Here is a 15348-nt window from a genome sequence, read left to right as displayed (position 1 = left end):
CCTAAATTCAAGTTCAAACCTTCCTTAATCAGCTCACTATAAGAATTATTCATCATTATCATCAATGGTGCTACAGCCCTATGCAGGAGACTCGAACTTCCGAAGTCCATTACGCAAGTCAGTCCTATCCATTGCCAACCGTTGCCAGTTTGCTGCGCCTATTTTTCTCCCATCCTAATCCACACCATCCTTTTTCTGAGTTTTGGCCTACCCCTATTTCTACTTCCCACAGGTTGTGACATAAGGATTCTTCTAGGAGGGTTGTTCTGTTGTGATCTTGCTAGATGTCCTGCCCATCTTAGTCTTCCTATTCTTATAAGAGGTACTACGTCTTTACCAACAAATTTTTATTTATATCTGTGGTATACTTCGTAGTTGTACCTCCCCCCCCCCCCCCAAACACCATTTTCACAGATACCACCGAATATTCCTCTCAGGATTCTTCGTTCAAATATAAGCAGAAGGTGTTCATCTGCCTTGGAGATGGTCCATGCCTCTGATCCATATGTCAACACTGGTTGTACAGGGTGAGTCATGAGGAACTGTACATACTCCTACCTCGTATAGGGGCTCCTATGGGGAATAACAAATGACCATTAAAAAGTGTCTGCTCCCATTGTTTAATAATATAGAGGGCGAGTTTCACATTTTGACAGAAATTTGTATTTGTCATAATTTTTGAACGGTCAGATCGACGTGACTCTTATTTTGGCCAATCGTTACACTATTACCACCTAATCAACTAATTTATTCAAACCAGAAAAAAATCAGGTCCGGCTTTAAAAAAATTAGTTCGTTTGGGTCTTAGAAAAAATTTCACCCTGTATAAGCTTTTTGAAAACTCTAATATGAATTTTACAAATTAGACAAACAGGCAATTAAAATGGCATATTTTTTTTTTCCGCACACGATTACTTAGTTTTTTATAAAAAAATCAATTTCACTAGGAATTAAAAGTTTGGTAAAGTGAACCATAGATTTAAAAAAAAATAACTTTTATTACAAAAATTCATTTTTTTTGCACAAATAAGTAATTTATGTTACCATCCAATCAACTGATTTATTCAAACTAGAGAAAAATAAGGTCCGGATTTAAAAAATTAGTTCGTTTTGGTCTTAGAAAAAATTTCACCCTGTATACGCTTTTTGAAAACTCTAATATAAATTTTACAAACAAGACAAATAGGCAATTAAAATGGCATATTTATTTTTTTCCCCACACGATTACTTAATTTTTTATTAAAAAATCAAATTTGCCAAAATCGGAATTTTAACCTAAATATGAAAAAAAAAATGAACTCTCGGTTTAACTCGCTACAACTCTGTTCCATTTTAATATTTTTTTTTCTGAAATTTTTACAGCACATACCTCTTACCATTGTGAAGACTATGAACATTGTTGTAGACTTTCAGTCTTCTTCTTGTAAAAGTTGCAAACTTGTAAATCGCCAAAATTAGATAGAAAATTTTAAAATTTATCAATTTGATCACGTCTATGTTAAACTATAGAGTCCAAAAGAAGTGTTATGTTTTCGATCTAGACGTGTTATAGAAAAAAAAATGGTAAAACTTTTAATTTTAAGAAAAACGTTGTTTCTGTAAATTAATTTTTGGAAAAAAAGTTAATTTTTTTAAATCTATGCAAAAACTTTGCCAAACTTTTTGTGCATAGTCAAATTTGATTTTTTAATAACAAAATAAGTAATCGTGTGGGGAAAAAATAAATATGCCATTTTAATTGACTATTTATTTTATTTGTAAAATTCGTATTAGAGTTTGCAAAAAACGTATACAAGGTGAAATTTTTTCTAAGACCCAAACAAACTAATTTCTTAAATCCGGGCCTGATTATTTCTAGTTGGAATAAATCAGTTGATTGGATGATAACATAAATTAAATATTTGTTCAAAAAAAAATTAATTTTTGTAATAAAAGTTATTTTTTTTAAATCTATGATTCACTTTACCAAACTTTTAATTATTCATAGTCAAATTTGATTTTTTTTATAAAAAATTAAGTAATCTTTTGGGGAAAAAATAAATATGCCATTTTAATTGCCTATTTGTCTAATTTGTAAAAGTCATATTAGAGTTTTCAAAAAGCTTATACAGGGTGAAATTTTTTTTAAGACCAAAATGAACTTATTTTTTAAATCCGGGCCTGATTTTTTTCTTGTTTGAATAAATCAGTTGATTGGTGGTAACATAAATCAAATATTTGTTAAAAAAAATAATTTTGTTAATAAAAGTTAATTTTGTTAAATCTATGGTTCACTTTACCAAACTTTTAATTCATAATCAAATTTGATTTTTTTATAAAAAATTGAGCAATCGTGTGCGGAAAAAAATAAATATGTTATTTTAATTGCCTATTTGTCTAATTTGTAAAATTTATATTAGGGTTTTCTAAAAGCTTATACATGTTGAAATTTTTTCTAAGACCCAAACGAACTAATTTTTTTAAAGCCGGACCTGATTTTTTTCTGGTTTGAGTAAATCAGTTGATTAGGTGGCAATAGTGTAACGATTTACCAAAAAAAGAGACACATCGATCTGACCGTTCAAAAATTATGACGAATAAAATTTTCTGTCAAAATGCGAAACTCGCCCTGTATATTATTAAACAATGGGAGCAGACACTTTTTAATGGTCATTTGTTATTCCCCATAGGGGCCTCTATACGAGGTAGGAGTATCTACAGTTCCTCATGACTAAAGACTGGATTATATGCAAAATGCATATGCATATATATGCTGCATATTTCTCATGTTTTTCATAAATGCATATGCCTTGCATATTTGGAGATTTAAGAGCATATAAATGCATATTTTGATGGGAATTTACTCTACCCCATTTAAAAATAAGGTATATATTAGTAACATCAACATCCATTAAAATAAAATGTGAAAGTAAATATTTTGCTGTTAAGCTCCTTTGTTGTTGTACCCATAAACATAATGGGCGTTATTTATAGCTGCAGGTATCATTATCCGGATATTTAAGATTTATAGACTTCTCAGAATTTACAAATTACCTAAGTAAATACCGATTATATTTTGAATAACATTACAAATATTACCTGTACTTTCTGCTGGTGTCGGCCAACTATGAATTATTCTGGGAAAACCAACCAAAACGAAATTTTAAGCATTTTAAGGGTAGGATAGATTATTTTATTTTATGAATGGTTAGTCTTAAATCAATCGCCGATTATTCAACTTTTGTGATTGCAAGTTATTGACTATACTGTGTAAAAAAATCATTTTATTATTATTGTGAAAATGCCTAAAGTAGCAAGGGAAAAATCAAGTCTTCTCAGAAGTTGGATTGGAAGTAACAATCATCTAAAAGTTATCGACAGTGAAAGTATGTTTTGCACCATTTGTGATAAAAAGGTAAGTTCTCCACTTCAATAGATTTTTAAACTTATCAAACTTCTTTGCACATCTATGTGTCTGTCTATTCTAAAATGACAAACCGTCCCATTTCTTCAAAAACTGTTTTTTAAAGTTCGCAACGGTTTGGCTTATACAGAGCGAGGTGTTGAGAGTGGCCCACCCTGTATACTACGGTACACTGACTGTACTTTATTGTTTGACGATTTCAATTTCACTTTGAGAAATAAAAAAAATTGGGGGAGGTTTAAAAAGTTTGATCATTTTAATGTAGGTATCTATTTACGAAAACATCTAAAACATCATTATCATTATATTCCAGATTCCATGTCAAAAGAAATTCCAAGTAGTTCAACACATAAAAACTTCACTTCACCAAACTAAGCTATCAAAAAATGATAATAAACCTCGCCAGCAGATTCTACAGAACAGTTTGCAGATTCAGAATACGTCAGTTGGGCAAGAAACCTTTGCAAAGGATTTATGCCATTTTTTTTTGAACTGCAATATCCCTCTGCACAAGTTAGAACATAAATCGTGTCAAAACTTTTTAAAAACTTATTGCAAGATTAAAGATAAACCAGCTCAAATACCAAGTTCTTCAACTCTTCGGAAAAAATATGTCAGTGCATGTTACAAAGATGTGATGACGAGTATTAAAAATCAGTTAAAAGCCGAATATCTTTGGATTTCCGTCGACGAAACAACGGATACAAAGGGTCGACAAATTGCGAATCTAATTGTTGGAGTTCTTAACGACTCTGGCGATTTTAAAAACTCATACTTAATTAGTGTAAAATGTTTGGAAAAAACAAACTATGCTACAATAGCTAGATTTGTTAACGAATCCCTAACAAATTTTTTTTTACCTGATCAAGTACCATTTGAAAAAATATTATTAATGCTTAGTGATGCCGCCTCATATATGATGAAAGCTGCATCCAATCTTAAAATCTTTTTCCCTAATTTAATTCACTGTACATGTTTGGCGCACGGCCTAAACAGAGTTGCAGAGAAAGTTAGAATTGAATTTCCCAATGTAAACACCTTAATAAATAATGTAAAAAAAGTATTTCTGAAAGCACCACTACGTGTACAGGTATATAGGGAGATGCTTCCCGATATTCCTTTACCACCAGAACCAGTATTAACCAGATGGGGAACTTGGCTTAAAAGTGCTATATTTTTATCTGAACACTACGACGACATCAAAAGCGTTATTTCAAGTTTTGATCCGACTTGTACCGCTATTGATAACTGTCAAAATATTTTTAAAGAAAAGTCTATTAAAAATCAATTGTTGTATATAAAATCGAATTTCGATATCATTGAAAGTTCAATTACAAAATTAGAGGCTCAAAATTTATGTCTTCACAATAGTATGTCTATTGTTGATTCGGTTAAACAGAAAATAACAAATCTGAATGGGGAAATTGGAGTAAAAATTAAAGATAAACTTGATGACGTTTTAAACAAAAATGAGGGTTTCACTTTATTGCGTTCAATAAATAATATAATCAATTTTGGAAACTTCGATGAAAATATTAATATGGATCCGTCTCTAATAGCAAAGTTTAAATATGCCCCAATTACATCTTGTGACGTTGAGAGATCTTTTTCTGCCTATAAACAAATATTAACAGATAGAAGACATAATATTAGTTTAGAAAATATGAATCAATATATGATTATTTATTGTAACAATAAAAATATGTAAATTTGTTTTATTGTACTCTTTTTATAATATTAGTTTAGAAAATATGAATCAATATTGTAACAATAAAAATATGTACATTTATTTTATTGTACTCTTATTTATCTTGTGGTCAAAATAAAATATTTTGCCGTTTTATTTGTCACAAAACCTGAAGTTAAAAAAATATATTAAGAAATAATAATACAATTTGGTTTAAATTCAAACCTATTTATTTATTTTTATTATTTTTTATTTATTTATGTATTTAACGTAAACCATAAAATTATTCATATAAAAATAAGTGCATATATAAATGCATATTTGCATGTTAATTGTGCATATTCAGCTTGTTTTAAAATGCATATTGCATGCATATTTTAGACATTTTTTAGTGCATATTTTCCAGTCTCTACTCATGACTCACCCTGTATAAGGGTTTTGTATATGGTTATTTTTGTTTTTTGTCTTAAGTTTCCGCTTTTCATATGTCTAGTCAGTCTAAGATAGCATTTGTTTGCTAGGATTATCCTTTGCTTGATTTCTTCCGTCATGACGTTTTCATTGGTGATCAGGGAGCCTAAGTATGTGAATTTGTCCACCACTACAAAGGTAGAGTTATCAACTGTGAATTGGTGACCGATGTTTCTGGCTCTATTGTTGGGTGTTGATGCCATCATCTTAGTTTTCTCCTCGTTTACTTGCAGGCCCATATTTTTTGAGGCATTTGGGAAGGTGGTATACATTTATTCTAGCTTGCGTGATGTCCACGGCAACTAGGGCAACTAGGTCCACGTCATCTGCATGTGCCAAAATTTGGGATAATTTATTAAAACTATTTCCTGTGTTGTCTATTCGGGCATCTCTGACTGCATTTTCCAGAGCTATGTTGAAGAGGAGAGACGCCAGCGCATCTCCATGTCGCAGCCCAACATGCGTTTCAAACACCTGTGATTATTATGTGAATTATTGCCATATTTTATCCTAAAATTTATTATTTTAATTGTTAATGAGGAAGCCTCCTCATAGGAAGACGGGCATTAACAAAAAAAAAAACAATTATTAAAAAAAATAAGTCCATAGTACTTATGAAGAATTGCTAGAGTAAGGTTTGAACTTGAATTTAAGTATTACTTCGCAGTTTAAAAAGTGATATTTTTTACTTATATTTTTTAGCCTTGAGCTTTGTTTATAATGAGTTTTAAATTGTTTCATTGCTTTAAATGCTTTCGTTATGCTTTTGTTATCGAACTTTTGATATCGAAGCTACCATTTCCAGCTATTTGTCTAGCTAGGGGCAGCTTCAAATTTAAAACGATAAGTTTCCCATGCTGTTTGGCCATCGAACGTGGGTGGTTTTAAAATTTTGTTTGTTCTAATTGTTAGATGATGAAGCTGTTTGTTCTGATTTTACATTGGTTAATGAACCAAGATTGGGTAAGATTCCTATTTGAGAAGCCGTCATCATCAGCCTCTCTCAATCCACTGCTGGACATAGGCCTCCCCTGTTTGTCTCCAAAGTGTTTTATCTTGTGCTTGCTGTACCCAGTTTTTTGTTGTCCTTCGTAAGTCATCTTGCCATCGTGTTGGTGGTCTTCCTCTGCTACGTTTATCGGCTCTTGGTCTCCATTCAACTAGTTTACGAGTCCATCTTCCGTCCTTCATTCTGGCAACGTTTCCAGCCCATTTCCATTTTAAGTTACAGCTTCTTTCAATGACGTCTATGACTTTGGTCTTAGCTCGTAGATCTTCGTTTCTAATCCTGTCTCGCAGAGTGGCCCCTATCATTGATCGCTTCATTCTTCTCTGCGCTACTCTTAGCTTTTGTGCGTTTTTCTTTGTGAGCGATAATGTTTCTGCACCATAGGTCATCACCGGTAGCACGCATTGGTCGAAAACTTTTTTCTTCTTTGAGAAGCCAACGAGTAAACATATCGCTTCTGCTAATAGTATTTTATAAAATCTAGTTAGTTAATGTGTTGTGATTATCAACTAAAAATACTGGTAAGTCGATTTCAATTAAAAACAACAACTGTCGACAACCAAAAAAATTAGGCCAGTTCTTACTGGCCATACATATTAATTATTTTGGTATCCCGAACATTAAAATCAAATTATCACAAACAGTTCAACCTAGCTTCGCTGCAGTAACCAAACCTCACCGAAAAAATTTACAACAGCAACATCATGTCCCAGTCGAACTCTGGCCATCGTTATGAACGCCCTTCTAGACGTAGTGCTATTTGATTACATCAAGGCAATTGGGCGAAATTGATACGCCTATAGAAATAACCTTTGCTTCACGAGTTTCTAACCAGCGTATATGCATCTATCCTTCTTTCATATCCGTAGTTGATAATCTTCTTCAAAATCATCCGATCATTAGAACATTAGAAATCAAACAATATCTATTCGCAAACTTATTACACCTGCAAAAAGGCTATTACTGTCGAACGTGTGCCCTTCAATCCCGAACTGACTCATAGAGCAAGCACTTAAAAACGAACTACGATTACAAATTTGCTTCTCCTATCTCTTTTATCCGATGCAGTTCACCGGAGGACGCATACGCTCACATTTTTAGTTTTCGACGCTCTATCTATGTTATACCGGATAAAGAAAACTTTGAGTTAAATACCTCAATTTTGGTAATATTGCATGAAAATACACAATATAGAATCTTTATAACTTCGGATAAGCTTAAATGTTTTTTATGTAAACAATCTGGACACACTGCAGACTCCTGTCCTACCCCCAAGAAGTATCTAGCAATCCCTCTCAAAATACAACTTCTAGGCAAATCCCATTTGAACCTTCTTCTACTATATCTCCTTCTTCCTCCTCCTCAAAAGAAGAAATCAATCCAACTAATACTGACTTAACAATTCCAAATGAACAGTCTCTAATATCGGTGACCGTTCCTTCAAATTCTTGCATCAAAAGAACTTATTCTACCGACACAAGTCTCGAATCATCCACTTTACCGGTTACTGCTAACCCCCAAACTTAAACCATATAAATGCTCAATCTACCACAGCCTTCGCAACTCCTAAATCACAAAATAAAAAGAAATTAAAAACTGATGACAAAGAACTTGGTAAAATTAATTCCTCTGCTCAATCAATTATTGAGCAATTAATCAGTGCTAATCCAGAAAAATTTTCGTTGACAGCATTACAGCTTATTGCTTTTCTGGAAAATTGCTTTGGTAGCAGTGATCCTCTTAAAAAAGCTCATAACTTTACCACCAACATTAAGTCTCTTCTAGAAGACCTTACGCAAATATATCAAACTGTATCTGATAGATCGCTTAAAAATCGCGTTACAAGATTATCTCAAAAGCTAAATATTACATTAAATCCCGTAGACGCTGATGAAGTTGCCAGCCTTACGTCCAATAATTCCTGTGACTCGAATACTATAGATACCGATCTCTTCCAAAAAATAAAAACTATCTATTCACTATTTTACAATGGAATTGCGACGGATAATATCCGCGCCTTAAACACATACAATTTCTTACATCAATTTATTATCCAGATTCTATTTGTCTACAAGAGACATTTAATAGTCGATAATAATGTAAAAGACAATTTTAATACTAATAATATTCCTCACCCTAAATCCTTTGAAGAATACTACTTCGTTAGGACAAACTGCATTAGAGCTAGTGGAGGTGCATCAATCTTTGCTTCCAGTGAAATCTACTCAACAATGCTACCTTTAACAACGAATCTTGAGGCAATTCCCATAACTACATTTTGACCTAATAAGCTTACTATCTGCTCCATATATATTCCCCCAAATCATTCTTTAAAAGAGGAAGAGCTCCTAGACCTTATATTCCAACTACCAAAGACCACAGCCGTTTATACTCACAGGAGACTTTAATGCACATAACAGTATGTGGGGTTCTAAATCTACATTTGGTCGTGGAAAAATAGTTGAAAATATCCTTAACTGGATAAACTCATGTCTTCTTAACGGGTCTACCCCAAAATTCCGACAGCCAAAATCCCGACAGCCACAATCCCGACGGCCAAAATCTCGACACGCCAGAATCACGACAGACCAAAATCCCGACAGACCAGAATCCCGACAGGTTTGATAAGTTCTTTTTAACTTATAATTACATTTATTTCTTGTTTTTTGTTTATGGCAATTTTTTTTTATTTTTTGTTACTGAACGAAAGTATTTACCATTTAATATGAACTAATTTTCTAAATAATTTTTACTTATGCGAGGATTGTTGCATGTCGGGATTCTGGCGTGTCGGTGTTTTGGGCGTCGGGATTTTGGCTGTCGGGATTTTGGCTGTCGGGATTTTGGGCAGCACCGCTTCTTAACACAGGATCTAATACTCACTTTAACATTTCCTCTGGATCATTCTCTGCTATAGACCTTAGTACTAGTGATCCTAAATCAGCACTTTTTCTATCCTGGCAAACAGCTGATGATCTCTTTGACAGCAACCATTATCCTATAATAATTTCCAACAGTTGTAGTGGAGCTGTATCCTCTAAAAGTTATTGGCGCTTAAATAAAGCTAACGGGTCAGAATAGTCAAAATCTGTTGATACTCTCTTGCTTGCAAATGAACATCCGACATTCAATGATGTTGACTACTTATTAACGTCCATATCAGATGCAATTCTCTCAGCTGCTAATAGGTCTGGTTCCCGCGTATGAAAAAAAAGTTGATTAATAGCAAACTAAAAATTTGTTAATAGCTTAAGGGTGTTTAGTCGGATAAACTTTGATATATCAGAACACTGGAACAGGGGCAGTTTTAATTGTGGAACAGGTTAAAAATTTGGAACGGTCAGACCACGAAAACGGCATATTTATTTTGTTCGACAGAACAGACTTAAACTCTCCGAACAGAGATTAAACTCTCATGCAAAAATCAGACTGCTATTTATCACCTGTCATAATTCCTGTCAGTTGATATATTCTACATGTTCCACTCATTAGAACGCCCATTTGGTAATAAATAGCAATCTGATTTTGGCATGAGAGTTTAATCCCTGTTCCACAATTAAAACTTCACCTGATTTAGTGTTCCCATACATCAAAGTTTGTCCGACTAGACACTCTTAAGCTATTAACAAATTTTCAGCTTGCTATTAATTAACTTTTTTTTCATACGCGGGATCCAGACTTAAAAGATTCACATCGGCAAAAAAACATTTTCTCCAAATCATAAGGCAGTTCCTTGGCGGAACTTTTCTTGTGAAGAGGCGATTCGTCCATCCAAAAAAGCCCTAAACAAGTACCAAAAAAACAGCAGCCTTGAAAATTTAATAAACTAAAAAAGTTTCAAACCAAAGTCAAACACATAGTAAAAAAAGCAAAAAATCATCCTGGCAGGATTATAAATCATCCTGGTATTAATGAAAATTACAATCCTAGCCAGAGTTGAAAAAATAGGACAAATTCAAGGTCACAAAACTAATAATAAAATTTAAAAAATGAATAACCATTTTCAATTTCGTTGCAAAACGATAATACAGCCGAACCATATTCCAGTCCAATCAGAGAGTGCTGCAAGCACCTCTACCGGTTTCGAAACTTATTAGTCTCTCATCAGGAGGCACATATGCTGCTCTCCCTGATCCAACCAAAACAAACCCCAGCGTGCAGTCCCGAATTGCAACGAACGAAATGGCATAGATGCCCTAGCGGCAACTGCTAGCAAAAGACTAAGTTTTCACTCTAATGGCATATAACATATCCCACCAGAATTCTGGTGGGATATGTTACATGCCATTAGAGTGAAAACTTAGTCTTTTGCTAGCAGTTACCGCTAGTAGTTGCCCGCCAGAATTCTGGTGGGATATGTTATATGCCATTAGAGTGAAAACTTAGTCTTTTGCTAGCAGTTACCGCTAGCAGTGTTGCCCGCCAGAATTCTGGTGGGATATGTTATATGCCATTAGAGTGAAAACTTAGTCTTTTGCTAGCAGTTGCCGCTAGGGCATCTATGCCATTTCGTTCGTTGCAATTCGGGACTGCACGCTGGGGTTTGTTTTGGTTGGATCAGGGAGAGCAGCATATGTGCCTCCTGATGAGAGACTAATAAGTTTCGAAACCGGTAGAGGTGCTTGCAGCACTCTCTGATTGGACTGGAATATGGTTCGGCTGTATTTTCGTTTTGCAACGAAATTGAAAATGGTTATTCATTTTTTATTTACATTTACTCTGTGTGGAGTATGAAGGGAACCAGTCTCGTTGGAACTTTACCGCGCTGAGCAGATGTGACGTGAATTGTAAATTGTAGAATTCCCTCATCTTCCTTAGTCTCAGCATCCGTATGGCTTGCAAATTGTAGAAGCCTCGGAGGTGTAACCAGAGAAGGTTCCCATTGTTTTCATTCTGGTGGGATATGTTATATGCCATTAGAGTGAAAACTTAGTCTAATAATAAAATTACTCCTTTAATTTCAAATGTTATAGAGATCATAATATGAACTTATTCCTAACACATTTACCAAACATTTCGAACAGAAGTTCAGAAACAAAACTAATCATATTAATATGTATGTCTCATCATGAAATAAATCCACACAGAAATACCCTGATATCTTCTGAATATAGCAGACCCATTAATTCCCCTTTTACTATCCATGAGCGTATATCTGCTTTAGCTAGTAGCAGAAACACCGCAGCTGAGCCCGATGATATTCCTTATGCATTTCTAAAGCATTTGTCTAATTTTTATGGTCTTAAAAATCTCCTACAATCTAATCTGGAGCTTACATAAATTTCCATCTCAATGGAGCAAGTCTATTGTTATACCTATTCTCAAGCCAAATCAGCCAACTAGTTTTCCACAATCTTACAGACCCATCTCCCTCACATGCACTATGTGCAAATTAATGGAAAAAATGATCAACAAACGTCTTCTATGGTATTTGAGAAATACAAGATTATTCCACAGGAACAATCTGGCTACCAAAGACAGCGCTTCACAAGAGAGAACCTTGTACTACTCCAAACCCATATACAGGGTGTCCAGAAAATCTACCGACAAACGAAGACAGGAGATAACCTTGTACTACTCCAAACCCATATACAGGGAACTAGAGGAAACTTCACAAGAGAGAACCTTGTACTACTCCAAACCCATATACAGGGTGTCCAGAAAATCTACCGACAAACGAAGACAGGAGATAACCTTGTACTACTCCAAACCCATATACAGGGTGTCCAGAAACTCTACCGACAAACGAAGACAGGAGATTCATCAGATGATTTTAAGACCATTTAACCAAATTCACCTAGTCCGAAAATGCTTCTTAAGGGAGCTAGAGCTCTTTAAAGATGGCGTTTTCTAAACTAGTTTTTCTTAAATACCTCCAGAACGCTTCTAGTTAGAAAAACAAAAATTGGTACACAGATTTATCTTCCAGAGATAAATCGATTCCATCTATTGGGAATTTCTAGTATCAGTTATTGGCGTCCGTTTTGGGTGGGGAAACGGTTATTTTATCGCATAACTTTTCTGTCTCTAACTTTTAAGCATTTTTGATACTGGATACACCGTTTTCTAGAATAAACGATTTGAAAATTTTTCGTTTCCTGAATTTGAAAAAATAATTCTGCAATTAGCAGTAGAGTAAGGTGGGGCAAAAGTACGTGGCGTGAAAAAGTACGCATCAGCCATTTCTAACTAATACGCAGACGTAGAGTGACTTTTGTCTAGACGTGGGTAACTTGACACACTGTGAAAGTACATAAACAATTGCATAGTGATTGTGCAAAAAATACGTTTAAAAATGAGGTAAGTTATTCCAACCATGTTATTGATATTGTTTTCATTCAACATATTTTTAAGTGTAATTTGTTTTAAATCGTAATTATCGAAGAATCAGTACCTACATCATAAATAACAATGTTTAACCTTCAAATTGTCGTTGAAAGTAGATCGCCGTGGTTAAGTATTTCTGTTCAATGTAAGGCGCCAAATTCAAATGCCGTTTGGGGCAAAAGTACTCATCTAGTTCTGGGGCAAGAGTACGCTGCGAACTTTTGCCCCACACAATATCTAATGTTGTTCTGAAGCTATTTTCTTGTGGCATTTTTGTAATCAACTAATCTAAATGGGGAAATAAGCCAATATTTAACTAAAAAACTTATTTTATTATCGTTTCGACGTCCAAATAGGACGTCGTTGTCCAAATAAAAATAAAATCATTTTTTTAATTAAATTGTGGCTTATTTCCCATTTAGAAAAGTTGATTACACAATCTAGATTGAACTCCAATGTTTTAACTAACTAATTTAGATGTTTCTGGTTGTTACAGGAACTATAAACGTAAATCTGAACGAACTCTCATTATTCCCGAAATTTTCACCAGAGCTAAGCAGTTACTTAAAACCGGATTATCTAAACGTCAGGTTGCTAGCCAGCTGGAATTTTCAGAGGGTGCGCTTAGAAAACGCTTTAATCAGCTAGGTCGATTTAAGCCTGTATTTAATCACGATCAAGAAAGCGAGTTAGCTGAACATGCAAAAAATTTGGAAAAAGTGTTTTATGGCCTTACACAAAAAATCTTGAGAAAATTGGCTTTTCAATACGCTGACCAGAATGGGATCGCTCACGTGTTTTAAAAAAAAAAGAAAATGACAGGGAAAGACTGGGCATACAGTTTCCTAAAACGACATAGGCTTTCATTAAGAACACCATCGAAAACGAGTGTAGCCAGAGCAATGGGCTTTAACAAAGTACAAATCGACTTATATTTTGATAACCTTAAATTACTCATTCAAAAATATAAGTTTTCAAGTTCAAGGATATTCAATATGGATGAGAGCGGTCTCTCCACAATTCCAAATAAAACGCCCAAAGTTGTATCCACCGAAGGACAGAAACTAGTTGGAAAGATAGTCTCAGCCGACAGAGGCCAAACTGTAACCGCAGTTTGTTGTATGTCTGCTTCAGGGTCTTACATACCACCAGCAGTTATTTTTCCGAGGAAAAGACGAAAACAAGAACTCATCGATGGTGCACCTCCTGACTCTATTCTTTTAACATCAGATTCGGGATACATTAACAGTGATTTGTTTCTGGAGTGGTTTAGTCATTTTCGTTAAAGCCACAGTAGCTGACCCGGCGTTGTTGATTTTGGATAACCATTCGTCGCATACTTCTCTCGACGCAGTTTTATTCGCTCGCGAGGATAACATCCATATGCTGTCTTTACCTCCGCATAGTAGTCAAAAAACTCAACCATTAGATCGCTGCTTTTTTAAACCTTTAAAAGACTTTTATTCTCAGGCTTGCGAGCAATGGTTATTGAATAAACCTGGAAGAACTATAACTCAATACCAAGTTGCCTCATTATTTTCCGAAGCATATAAAAAACGGCCACAGTTGGGAAAGCGGTAAACAGTTTCAAGACTTGCGGAATTTGTCCTCTGAATACGTCGATATTCACGAAAGAGGATTACTTACCTTCCACTGTAAGAGATCACCAAGAAATATTTGAGGGCAATAGTCGGCTGAATATTGATGGATCTCAGCAGGAAAATTCTAACTCTTTTGGGCAAGAAGATATCGCCCAAGCTAGTAACATCAGACCGGATGTAGCAAGACCTTCTACATCAAAAGGACTTACAAGTGAATCGACTTCATCTATTATTATCAGGCCCGACATCCCAAAACATTCTACAAGACGAGAAAGCTCGGAGTCTTTTACATTAGAGGAATTAGAAACAGAAACATCTTTGTCCAAGAGCAACAGACAAAATATTGCAGGACCTTCTAAATTAGAGACAGTTGCAGTGGCATATGTTTCTCCTATTCAAATTCTACCACTTCCAAATAAAAAAGGCACAACTTTGAGGAAGAGCAGAGGAAAGAAATCCATGATTTTGACCAGTACTCCGGTAAAAGACGAAATAGAAGAAGGAATAAAAAAAGGAAAAACACAAAAACAAGGGTAAACGCAAAGTTTTTGCTGCAAAACAAAAAGATGATCAGGTAAAAGCTAAATCTGCTAGTGACAGCAATATAAAGGGCAAACGTAAAGTCTTGAATAAAACATAATTTGAAAGAAAAAATGAAACCAAGAGAGCTTTACAAAATTCTGAAGATTACGTAACATGTCCTGGTTGTGAAGAAACATTTTTTGAAACCCCAGAGGACGACTGGGTGCAATGTAACTACTGTGGTGAGTGGTGGCATGAAGACTGTTCACCATACGAAGGAGTAGGGGTATTTAAATGCGACCATTGTGTCTAACTATTTTCGATATAT

General features: G+C 34.5%; 1 protein-coding gene across 1 annotated transcript in view; it reads left to right on the top strand.

Moving 5' to 3' along the window:
* The window catches only part of LOC126888324 (beta-1,4-mannosyltransferase egh-like), a 113680-nt gene that overhangs the window by 93247 nt on the left and 5085 nt on the right, over positions 1-15348 (top strand). The window lies entirely within an intron of this gene.

Source organism: Diabrotica virgifera, chromosome 7 (assembly GCF_917563875.1).
Source record: "Diabrotica virgifera virgifera chromosome 7, PGI_DIABVI_V3a".
NCBI classification, from domain to species: domain Eukaryota; kingdom Metazoa; phylum Arthropoda; class Insecta; order Coleoptera; family Chrysomelidae; genus Diabrotica; species Diabrotica virgifera.
Note: the sequence above shows the minus strand (reverse complement) of the source record. Positions and strands in the feature narration are given on the sequence as shown.